Genomic DNA, 12,698 nt, shown 5'->3' with positions numbered 1-12,698 from the left:
AAACTAAATTGATTAAATATTTTGGCATCATTTAATCACAACTTTAATTCTCTATGTCTAAAATTGATGTTTGGGTTTAATAACTTAGAAGTTTTTAATATAGAGAGGAGATAAACTACTTAAAACCAATTTGAAATTGCCGACTCACCAGTTCCCCCTTCATTTAACAAATATATCACAGACCTCAGGTGCGGTGACAGGGTATCATCTTAATATATTTAACCAGAAAATAAATCAGATTCTAAATAATGCTACCACTTAATCAAATTTTAAAATAAGCAGCAAATATACTACAAAAAACATGTTGAACACAATTTGTAAAGTAAGTGAAATTATAGTACTGAGTACTTATAGATATTACTTAGTTAATATGGAAAATTGCTATCTCAGAGATCTTAATACAATTGCAGGCTCTAAATAATAGTAAAAGTATTAGAGATTTTGTAAACATTACCAATTAATGATTCGGATTAATAGTCATTTTTATAAAACCCAAACACCTCATCCAAGATCTGGACACTAAAATCTACAAAACATGGCTGACAGAAATTAAAGACCTAAATAACTGAAGGGATAAACAAAATACTTAGAATGCAAGACTTAAAATTGTTAAGATGTTAGTTCTCGGTTTTTATCTCTAGATTCAGAGCAATGCCAATTAAAATCCCAACAGTATGGGGTGTGTGTGTGTGTGTGTGTATGTGTAAAACTGACATGCTGATTCTCAAATTTATATGAAACTACAGAAAAAAAGCTAAAATAGTAAAAGGCAAAATTAAAGGAGAATAAGCTAGAGAGCGTCAAGCTATCAGATATAGTTTTTTTTTTTTTTTAATAATGTGGTGTTGGTACACACACAGAAAAACGCAAACATAACCCAAAACATATGGTCTCCTTATTTACCACAGAAAAGCCACTCGATTCAGTGGGAAATGGATGGTTGTTTTGCTAAACGGTACTGGGTCAATAGAATATCCATGTAGAAAAACACTGAATGTTGAAACTTACTTCACACCATGCACAAAAATTAACTAAAGATAATCATAGAAATAAATATGAAAGGTAAAACAGTAAAGCATCTACAAGACAACAAAGTCTTCATGAACTTGGGATAGCAAAGATGTCTTAAAAAGAACACAGAAACCATTAATCACAAAAGAAAAGACTGCTAAGTTGAACTTCATTAAAATTAAAATCTTTACTCAAAAGACAACACTAAAAGAGTAAAAAGTCAAGCCATAAATTAGGAGAAGGTACTTCCAGTCCAAATATGCAATAAAGTATCATTTCTAGAATATACAATGAACTCTCACAAATCAATAACAAAAAAAGATTGAAAATCTTATTCTAAAAATGTGCAAAAATATTTAAACACTTCAAAAAAGAGAATATCCAAATGTTCAACCCACATATGAGAAGGTGCTCAACATCATTAGTTATCAGGGAAATGCAAAGTGAAACCACAGTGAGATACCACTAAATGGCTAAAATTAAAGCACTGAGGATGCCAAGTGTTGATGAGGATATGGAGCAATAAAAACTATTCTACATTGCTTGTAGGAGTGAAAATTAGTACACTTTAGAAAATCGTTTGGCAGTATTTACTAAAGCTAAATATATATGAACGGTATGACCTGAAAATTCAAGGAACCAAGAGAAAGGAGTGCCAAAAAAATGAGTGTAAATGGCCCTTTTAGACAAGAATATTAATGGCAGCGTTACTCATAATAGTCTAAAACCGGAAACAACCCAAATGTTTATCAACAAGAAGGAGCAAGATAATTAAATTGTGGCATACACAATGAAAAACTGTACAGCAATTAAAAGGAATAAACTATTGACACATGCAACAACTAGATAATCTCACAGATATAATATTAAATAGAAAAATATCATTCACCCAAAAAATATTAATGAGAGAGTCAAGTGGAAGGGGGTCCCTGGAGAAACTGCAACCAGCCCTTCCACCGAGGTGGAGCCTTGGGAAGTTCACACCCTTTGCAGTGGGGAGGAGCCTGGCCCCTTCCTCTTCCTGTGTGGAACCTGGGATTTGAACAGTCTGGAGGGAAGCGCTCTAGCAGGGACTCTGGCCTAGGGGACTCTTTCCCCCTTTCCTTCCTTTTCACCCAATAAAACCCTGTTTTATTCACCATTCAAATTGTCTGCAAGCCTGAATTTTCGTGGCCGTGGGACAAAGAACACCATCTTTAGCTGCACTAAGGAAAAGTCCTGCAACATTTTCAGTGTGCAATGTGGGGGCTCAAGAAGTGGTGAGGGAAATGAGAACACAAAACCTCTCACTGTGGCCTCTAAGCCTTTTCATCCTTGGACTTCTGAGCTTATGGGAAACCTCACCACCACCCACAGTCGCTCCCTGGGGTTGGGAGAATTTTCATGACCTTTTTCTTCCTTTTTCAGGACAGACTGGTGAGCAGCAGCTCCAGGCTGATCTCCACTCCCTGCGCAGGGCTAGGATGCCTGGCTCAAAAGTCCCCCACAACCAGCTGACTGGTCCCAGCCACAGAGTGCTGCCACAGCCTTCCTCTTCCCTGGCTAACAGGTTTAACTCTATTGGACAGTAATTAAGCTTAATCTTTTCTTCCTGGTGGAGGAATCAGTTGCATAAGAATAAGAGGTTCTTCCTCAAGCATTAAAATTTTTTTTTTCTTTCCTCCTCTCCACTCCATCAGCAGTTAAGCCTTAAAGATATTTTCCCCCTTTGCTAGGCCAGATCTCCTAACAATCACTGTTCATTTTTTCTGTAAAGCTTAATTGTGAAAAAGGATTTGCGGGGCTAGTCTTGGGCTGTAGCCAATCTGGTGTGCTTTGCAAGTCTGTATGGTTTGCGCTGCAAGCCTCCATCTTGTTTTACATCCTGAGGGCATGGCCTGAAACTGCTTGGCAAGGCTTTGTTTAGCAATCCTGCCTTAGGGAATAAGTTTCTTTCCGTTTTGATATCTGCATGTTTTCCCATGCCTGTCCTTTAAAAGGCTCCACCCAGCGACTGGGTTTTCTTCTACATGTCTGTGTACTGTGTGTAATGTCTTTCAAAAGCTCTCTAACTAATTTGGCCTAAAGAAAGATAAGCGCTTGGATCAAATATTTTTTAAAGGGAATATAAAATCTGTGGTACCTTTCAGTTCACATGACTTTAATCTTTGAGAAATAAAAGCCTTAAAGATTATTAGTAAACTGCAGATCAGATGCAAGGTTTGCTAAGTGTTTTAAGGTTACAAACTGCTTTTTGGGTTTTGAGAACTATTTGACTTGCTGGCTTGACAATTGGTAAGGCCTGGGGACATATGGAATAACCAGGCCCTTAATTAAGAAAGCAAACTTTGGCTGCAGTTAGCACACAAAGCAACTTAGCAAGTTTTATCTTAAAGTTAAAAATGCTAGGAATTACTATTATAACACATAATTGAAACTACTGTCTATGAAGAGTCAAATTCCATAAAATATTTTCAGAGATTTATTCTGAGTCAAATATGAGTGACCATGGCCTGTGACACAGCCCTCAGGAGGTCCTGACAACATATGCCCAAGGTGGTAGGGTGCAGCTTGGTTTTATATATTTTTAGAGAGGCATCAGACATCAATCAAATACATTTAAGAAATACATTGATTTGGTTCAGAAAGGTGGGACAACTTAAAGTGGGGGCAGAGGGGCAATGCTTCCAGACTATAGGTAAATTTAAACATTTTCTGGCTGACAAATAGTTGAGTTTATCTGAAGACCTGAGATCAATGGAAAGGAATGTTCAGGCTAAGATAAAGGACTGTGGAGACCAAGATTTGTTGTGCAGAGGAATCTCTCAGATAGCAGACTTGTAAAATGTTTATGAGACCTAAAAGGGTACCTGACTGTTAGTTGATTATCTCTTGGATTTGGAAACAAAGGAAAGAAAACAAAGGGGAAAGGAGATTTTCTATATTTCTAGAGAATGTGGACTTTTTTTTTTTTTTTTTTTTTTGAGATGGAGTCTCGCTCTGTCACCCAGGCTGGAGTGCAATGGTGCAATCTTGGCTCACTGCAAGCTCCGCCTCCCAGGTTCACACCATTCTCCTGCCACGCCCAGCTGATTTTTTGTATTTTTAGTAGAGATGGAGTTTCACCGTGTTATCTAGGGTGGTCTTGATCTCCTGACCTCGTGATCCACCCGCCTTGGCCTTCCAAAGTGCTGGGATTACAGGCGTGAGCCACCGTGCCCAGCCAGAATGTGGACTTTTCCCAGAAGAGATTTTGCAGGACAATTTTAAGGTATGGCAAGGAAATATACTTGGGGTAAAACATTGTGATTTTCTTCCTTGTTATGCCAGAGTCAAATTGGAAAGTAAGTAACAATATACAGGGTTAAATACAACCCATCCGATGAGAAATTATGGTTTGTCGGGCATGACTCCCCAGACCCCTTAGAAAGGAATTTGGGCAAGATAAAAATCAGAGCTTAGTCCTCAGTTGCTATTTTAAGTTACTGTAAACCATTAGGGAGATAACCAAACTTTTTTGTCAGTTGTGTTTCTAACTGTAACTACCCTGGACATTTTGCTATTCACAGACAATTGTTGTCTTGTTTTAATCCTTTTCAAAAGATGGTTTCTAATAAGCTATAGAACTGTAACAGGTGCTCTGAAATATAGGCTTATGATAATTTTGGAAACTGTAACATTGTAATAAAGGAAAACAGTACAGGACTCATGAAGAGCCGAAACTTCACAAATATCAAGCAAAACAAGAGTTAACTAAATGGACTGAGCTCAGAAAGCTGAAGCAACTTTTTTGACTTTTGGTTGGAATATTGCTGATCCTTGCTTGGGTTTTCATAGTCAAGGAAACTTATTTTGAACTATTTACAACCTTTAACAATTGAGTAAGGGATATACTTCTATAAACAAACTTTGGAACATGTTTTTTTTCTCTCTGCCTGGTTCCTCCAGAATTTGGAAACTCTCTGTGAGTATTCTCAACTTATGGCAATATAGCCATTTGCATCAGTGGAATAAGAATCCATTTTTCTTTTGCAGCAGGACACAATGGGAGAAAGTGGTTGTTTTACCAAGGCTTTGACTGGAAGGGTATGCTTACCTTTAAGGAGTCAGTCTCAACTTGCAGGGATGATAGAAGTCCAGTTGCCTCATACCCTTGTCTACACAGTTCCTGTACAGGGTTCATGACCTGTGGTCAGTAAAGAATGTCACTATCTAACAGATCTAGGAGCTCCAAGTTTATTATGGGACCTTAAGAGGAGAGGATCACTCAATTCACAGGTATTTGAGGATAATTCCATGGTTCGGCTCAGCTTTAAAAGGTCTTATGTGAGATTCCTTGGGGAACAGAGGTCCATCAAAGCTAATCCAAAAAACCTATGTAAAAATAACTATTCTTGCTGTATTTTTTGCAAATCATCAGGCCAACGATAAAGCTAAAGTCTATTTTGCAAACCACTCAGTCCTATGATGATTTGTTTTTTAACAAAAATGAGGACTGGAGAGAGAGAAATCATGTTTCAAAACGTATCATATATTTGTCATTAAATTCTAAACTCACTACTTGTTTTTAAGTTTTCACTTACATTTTAGGCTAACCCTACTTGTTCCTGTGAACCAACCAGCAGTCTCCAGCTGCAGCTCAGAAAGAACAAAAGGGACGGGTAATGTAGAAATCTGGATCAATATTCTAGTTCTGAGCAATTATCCTGCAAATCCTGCCTGGCAATTGGAATAAATAAGATACCCATCACTTGGAGATTTCCTTTTTGGGAAAGTAAGACCAAGAAAGCTAACCAAAGCCAATTACCATGCACCCAAATCTTAGTAAGCATAACTATAGCTACCAGTTATCTGGGTGTCTCACAAGACATCCTTTCCCTCCCTTGTTGGAGGAGGACTCAGTTCCACAGTTTTAACTTAGCATTCGGCTTATGGTAAGAGTCCATGCAACCCCCTCAAGACAAATTTTTATCCCAGACTCAATTCTAAGCTTTGGGTCAAAGCCCTGAGATAGAAAAATGGATCTGAGAGATCCAGAGGCAGAGAATAATGGAAGTCAAAAGGTACAGCACAGATGAGCATGTGTGGCTGATTAAGCCAACCCCAAGCTTCCTGTTTCATGGATAAAGGTCACATTAATACCCATGGCATAAATGAGGTATAGGGAACTCCAAAGCTACTGACAGTTGGGGGGATAGAGGCATAGGTGAGAGTGGATAATTCCTATTCTCTAGGCCCCCGTTTCATGGGTGAAAGCCACTTTGGCACTCATGGCGGCACCTGCCAAGGTCACTGTGACTCTGGGATGCAAGGATGGAACAGGGAAAGAGGACGCTCTTCCCTCTCTCCCTCATGTACCCCGGGTACCTGCTAGAAAGAGAAGAAAACCAGGCATGGCTGCTCCCCTCATTCTAGATGGGTAGCCATTCATCTTTAGTCTGTACTCCTTTCAAATGCATCCTGAATCCCTGGGACTCCTTTAAAAGGTGCCCTCTTTTTTTCTTTCTTATCCTCTGTTCTCTCTTCACTGATAGGTAATTGTGTCTCTGTACTATGGGACAGTCCCCTCAGATGCATCCTTCAAACTAGAAAGAGTTAATTTCCCAAACCTTAAACTAGTTGGCTTAGGATTGGGCTCAGGGGAAGGGAACACAGAAGCCCAACATGCCAGCAAAAGGGTCAAGTTTTTTTTTTTTTTGCTAGTTGGGTGTTTGGCCTCCCTCTCCCTGTGCAAACTGGTAAAAGGCCTTGGAGTTTTTGAGCTGTCCTTATCCCTCCTCTTGTTTCATTTTGATACACATTTTCTAATAACAGGGTTTGTCTGTTCTTGCCTTCAGGCCATCGAACTCCAAACGGTCATGCAACTGCAGACTCTGACAATGGCCCCTTCTCCTGGGAACCTTTACATTGGCCTCTGAGGGAACTCTGACTTCCGTTTCCCCAAAACAGCACCCCCGTCAGCAGGAAGAAGTTAAGATCGGTTTTTGCCCTTATCCTTAATCTAACAGCAATTAGATGTACTTCTTTAGAGGGAGGAATGACACAGCCAGGTGGGAGGGGATCCTTGGAGAAACTCCAACCACTCTGCCCATTGGGGTTGGAGGGCAGCCTTCCCTGACCACTCTGTGTAATAAAATAACCTCTTCTCCCTCACATATATAAAATTACCAAACATAGCTAATAAAATACAGGATTCCCAGTTACATGTGAATATCAGATAAATAAAAATATTTTTAGTGCAAGTATGTCCCATGCAATATTTGGAACATACTTATACTAAAAAGTAGTTTATTGTTTAAACTTCAAAGTTAACTGGGCATCCTGTATTTTACCTGGTAAACTTAGTCAGATGGCCACACTCTGTGAGGGCAGATATGATGGTAGCTTGGACTAGGGATGACACTGAAAATGGAAAACATCTTCAATTTCATGAGAAGGAATTGAGAGATACAAGAACCAACAGGAGATGATAAGGGATTGAATGTAGGGAAGAGGGAGATTAGTTGACTGAAATAAATCACACTAGAAAAATAAAAGAAAACTTGGCAAGGAGTAAGTTAATTTGTAGTGGGGAAGAGGAGAAATTAGAAATGTTAAATCTGACATGCCATTAAGAAAGTCAAACAATGGAGTTATCGAATAGACAGTTAGAAATGGAATTCAAAAGAGAGGGGAGGCCCGTAAGGTACATTCTGGAGTGACTGACATATACATCCTAAGTAAAACTGTGTCTGGAGTTGGTTCCTTCTGGTGGGTTCTTGGTCTCGCTGACTTCAAGAATGAAGTCGCAGACCTTTGCAGTTAGTGCTATAGCTCTCAAAGATAGTGTGTCCGGAGTTTGTTTCTTCTGATGTGTCCGCAGTTTATTCCTTCCGGTGGGTTCATGGTCTCGCTGACCTCAAGAATGAAGCTGCAGACCTTCACGGCGAGTGTTACACCTCTTAAAGGTGGTGCGGACTCAAAGAGTGAGCAGCAGTGAGATTTATTGTTAAGAGTGAAAGAACAAAGCTTCCACAGCATGGAAGGGGACCCGAGCAGATTGCCACTGTGGGCTGGGGTGGTCAGCTTTTATTTCCTTATTTGTCCCCATCCACGTCCTGCTGATTGGTCCATTTTACAGAGTGCTGATTGGTCCATTTTACAAAATGCTGATTGGTCCATTTTACAGAGTGCTGATTGGTGCATTTACAATCCTTTAGCTAGACACAGAGCACTGATGGGTGCGTTTTTACAGAGAGCTGATTGGTGCACTTACAGTCCTTTAGCTAGACACAGAACACTCATTGGTGCATTTTTACAGAGTGCTGATTGGTGCATTTACAATCCTTTAGCTAGACACAGAGTGCTGATTGGTGTGTTTACAATCCTTTAGCTAGACAGAAAAGTTCTCCAAGTCCCCACTCGACCCAGGAAGTCCAGCTGGCTTCGCCTCTCAAAACCATGGGAAGGATGAGATCACACAGTGAGTGAGATAAAAAAAGAACAGGGGCAAGGAGTGTCTCCTGAGAAACTGTAACATATCACTTGTCCATTTTTCCTGCTTTGGTTTTTCTATTTCTTCATAGCTCCAGAATTATCATACAGGAAATTATTATTAGTATTACATGTAAAGTCACAATTAAAATCTGCCTAGTCTGATAGAAGTTCTATTTAGCAGTCTTCTCCAACATGCATTAAGAAAAATAATTTTCTTCACAAACAGTAAAGCTCATGGCAGCTCTTTCCTCAAGGTTAGAGTTGGGGAAGATAAAGAGCAACAATATACCATAGATACAGAACTGGCTTGTTTTCCTTTCATAAACGAATCAAAACAAGAGGCTTTAGGCATTTTGCATTAAAAAAAAAAAAAGGCTTCTTAAAAAAAGAAGGTCTCTTTGTTTCCTTGTTACTAGTTGCCCTCAACCCCCCTGTACACATCATACTTTGCCAATACATCTGATAAAAGAATATCGAGCATATCAGGTTGGGAAAAAAAACACTAGTTAGCAAAAAATAGGTAAAGTAACACTGGACAATGATAAAACTAATATGGAAGTGTGAACAAACAAGAAAAATGGGAACACAGCTTTGGTTTTTGTTCTTTTGGGGTTTTTTTTTTTTTTTGAGATGGAGTCTCACTCTGTCGCCCAGGATGGAGTACAGTGGTGCAATCTCAGCTCACTGCAACCTCCACCTCCCTGGTTCAAGAAATTCCCCTGCCTCAGTCTCCTGAGTAGCTGGGATTACAGGTGCCCGCCACCACGCCTGGCTAATTTTTTTGTATTTTTAGTAGAGAGGGGTTTCACTATGTTGGCCAGATTGGTCTCCAACTCCTGACCCTCAGGCAATACGCCCACCTTGGCCTCCCAAAGTGATGGGATTATAGATGTCCTCTTTTTTTTTCCTTTGTTCTCCTCTGTCCTCTCTTCACTGATAGGTAATTGTGTCTCTGTACTATGGGACAGTCCCCTCAGATGCATCCTTCAAACTAGAAAGAGTTAATTTCCCAAACCTTAAACTAGTTGGCTTAGGATTGGGCTCAGGAGAAGGGAACACAGAAGCCCAACATGCCAGCAAAAGGGTCAAGTTTTTTTTGCTAGTTGGGTGTTTGGCCTCCCTCTCCCTGTGCAAATTGGTAAAAGACCTTAGAATTTTTGAGCTGTCCTTATCCCTCCTCTTGTTTCATTTTGATACATGTTTTCTGATAACTGAGTTTGTCTATTCTTGCCTTCAGGCCATCAAACTTCAAATGGTCATGCAACTGGAGACTCTGACAATGGCCCCTTCTGCTGGGAACCCTTACATTGGCCTCTGAGGGAACTCTGACTTCCGTTTCCCCAAAACAGCACCTCCTGTCAGCAGGAAGCAGTTAAGATCCGTCTTCATCCTTATCCTTAATCTAAGAGCAATTAGATGTACTTCTTTAGAGAGGGGAATGAGACAGCCAGGTGGGAGGGGATCCTTGGAGCAACTCCAACCAGCCTGCCCACTGAGGTGGAGCCTCGGGAACTTCACGCCCTTTGCAGCGGGAAGAGCCTGGCCCCTCTTCTTCCTGTGTGGAAACTGGGATTCAATCAGCCTGGTGGGAAGTGCTCTAGCAGGGACTCTGGCCTAGCGAGAGTTCCTGTTTCCCCGTTTCCTTCCTTTTCACCCAATAAAACCCTGTCTTACTCACTATTCAAATTGTCTGTGAGCCTGAATTTTCATGGCCATGGGACAAAGAACTCCATCTTTAGCTGAACTAAGGAAAAGTCCTGCAACATTAATACATACTGTATAATTCCATTTATACAAAATTCTAGAGATTATACAACGAATCTATGTCAGTGTAGTGGCTACTGTGGTGAAATGTTAGCTAGGAGCAGGTACACAGAAGGCTTCTGGGGTTTTGAGAATGTATATTTAGGTCTGAGTAGTAGTTACAATGGTATAAATCTATCTGTAGAAATTCACTGCACTGTGCACTAAGATTTGTCAACTTTGGTGTGTGTAATATCTCAACAAAAGGAAGAAAATAGCATCTCTGTGAGAAAATATTTTAAGCTAAAAATGACTTGAAAAACTCAAAAAAATTCCATTCTTACCATATTTTTATAATGACTATGAGTGACTATGTAACCATAATAAATAAGATTAAATTACTCACAATGTTCGTAGGGAAGCCCCAGTAGGTGATTAGCAAAACAAATCTCAAGATAGTAATGAGAAGAAGGTATACTGGCCTATTGCCAAGTTGGAAACAGCATATATCTTATTTAAATTTTTCTGAGGCCTTAGCGAATATGTGATGATTTCCAAGTAATAAACCATGACTTGAAATGAATGGAATTCAACATTTCTAACAACATTTATGAAAGCCTACACTAAAAGTCTTTATGAAAATCAAATGCCATTTCATATCTTTAGCATATGTGCTTTGTGGTGAAAAACTGAAAAAGTTAAAACTAAATGTTAATTATTTACATGTAAGATTTAAGGCACAATAATCTGAATACATGAATATTATGGATTCATTGCACGAAAATGGCAAGGCAGTGGAAATAGCTATCACAAGGTGGGTATGTTCATTTCTTTAAGTATTAAAATACATATTTTAATATAAAGTAAAGCACACTTTTAAGTAAGTGTGCATGTACCTTGAAGGACTACAGAAAATACTCAAATATCCAAATATCATGTCAAGTAGACAAAGGCAAAGCACCGTGTCATTTCAAAGGCTCTCTGGACGATTGCAAAAGTAATGACTAAAATTTCACCACAAAAAAAAATTGCACTGCTTTTTCCATTCATCCATCCATGAACACTTAGGTTGTTTCTATGTCTTAGCTTTTGTGAATAATGCTGCAATGAATATGGGGGTGCAGATATATCTTCACAAGGTGGGGATTTCATCTCTTTGGATGTAGACCCAAAAGAGGGGTTGCTGGATCATATGATAGTTCTATTTTTTATTTCTTCAGAACCTCCATACTGTTTTCCATAATGGCTATAACCAATCCACATTCCCACCAACAGTGTGCTAGAGTCCTCTTTTCTGCATATCCTTGCCACATTTGTGTTATCTCTTGTCTTTTTGATAATAGCTATCCTTATAGGTATGAGGTAATGTCTCATCGTGGTTTAATTTGCATTTCCTTTATGATTAGTAATGTTGAGCACTTTTTCATATACCTGTTGGACATTTTTATCTCTTTTTTGTAGAAATACGTATTTCAATCCTTTGCCCATTTTTAAATCAGATTATTTGTTTTACTGATATTGAGTTTTAAAAATGCTTTATACATTTTGGATATTGACTATCAGATAAGTAGTTTGCAATTATTTTTTCCCAGCCCATAGGTTGTCTTTTCATTTTGTTGATTGTTTCCTTCACTGTGTATAAGTGTTTTAGTTTGATTTAGTCCCATTTATTTACTTCTACTTTTGTAGCCTGAGATTTTCATGTGATATCCAAAAATGATTGCCAAGGTCAATGTTGGGGAACTATTCCCTCATTATCATTTCTGCGAGTTTTATGGTTTTTGTTATTACATTTAGACATTGTATCCAATGGAATATAATTCAGCCTTTAAAAAAAGAAAATCCTTCCATTTGCCACAGCATAGATAGACCTTAAGGATAGTATGCTAAGTGAAATAAGCCAGACACAGGAGAAAAAATATTGTGTGATCCCACATGTGGAATATTTTTAAAAAGAGCTTAAATACACAGAGACAGAGAATAAAACAGCATTTATCACTGGTGTGAGAAGGGTAGGAAATGGAGAAATGCACTTAAAGGATACAAAATGCAGATATGTAGGATAAATGTATCTAGAGATGGAATGTGCAACATAAGGACTAAGAAAATACAATAAAATTGTATTGCCTTTGAGATTTTCATTTAATAAGATTTAGCCACTCGTTACAAAAATAAGTAACTATGTGAGATGATAGGTATGTTATTCTGTTCACTACAATAGTCATTTAATTATATCCATCCCATAATATGCTATAGACCTCAAATATACACAATAAAATTTATTTTTAAAATGTCTATACTTTTTTAAAAAGATGCACTGCTTAGAAAACCTTAATCAACAGATCTTTTTCAAAAGCAAATGCAAATGTTTTTAACAAATTCATACCAAGATGTTAATAACTATCAGCTCCACTTTCCTCCTGATTTAGCTTGAAGGACCTGGGCAAATTACAGAGTTGGTGGGGGGTATTGAAAAGAGCCAAAGGTGC

The 12,698-nt window shown here is 38.7% G+C and overlaps 1 protein-coding gene across 1 annotated transcript in view; it reads right to left on the bottom strand.

Moving 5' to 3' along the window:
- The window catches only part of COL19A1 (collagen type XIX alpha 1 chain), a 330,775-nt gene that overhangs the window by 298,831 nt on the left and 19,246 nt on the right, over positions 1 to 12,698 (bottom strand). The gene's annotated exons all lie outside the window — the stretch shown is intronic.

The sequence above is a fragment of the Theropithecus gelada genome, chromosome 4 (genome assembly GCF_003255815.1).
Source record: "Theropithecus gelada isolate Dixy chromosome 4, Tgel_1.0, whole genome shotgun sequence".
Classification (NCBI taxonomy): domain Eukaryota; kingdom Metazoa; phylum Chordata; class Mammalia; order Primates; family Cercopithecidae; genus Theropithecus; species Theropithecus gelada.
The sequence above is the reverse complement of the archived record's forward strand: the minus strand, read 5'-3'. Positions and strand labels throughout refer to the sequence as shown.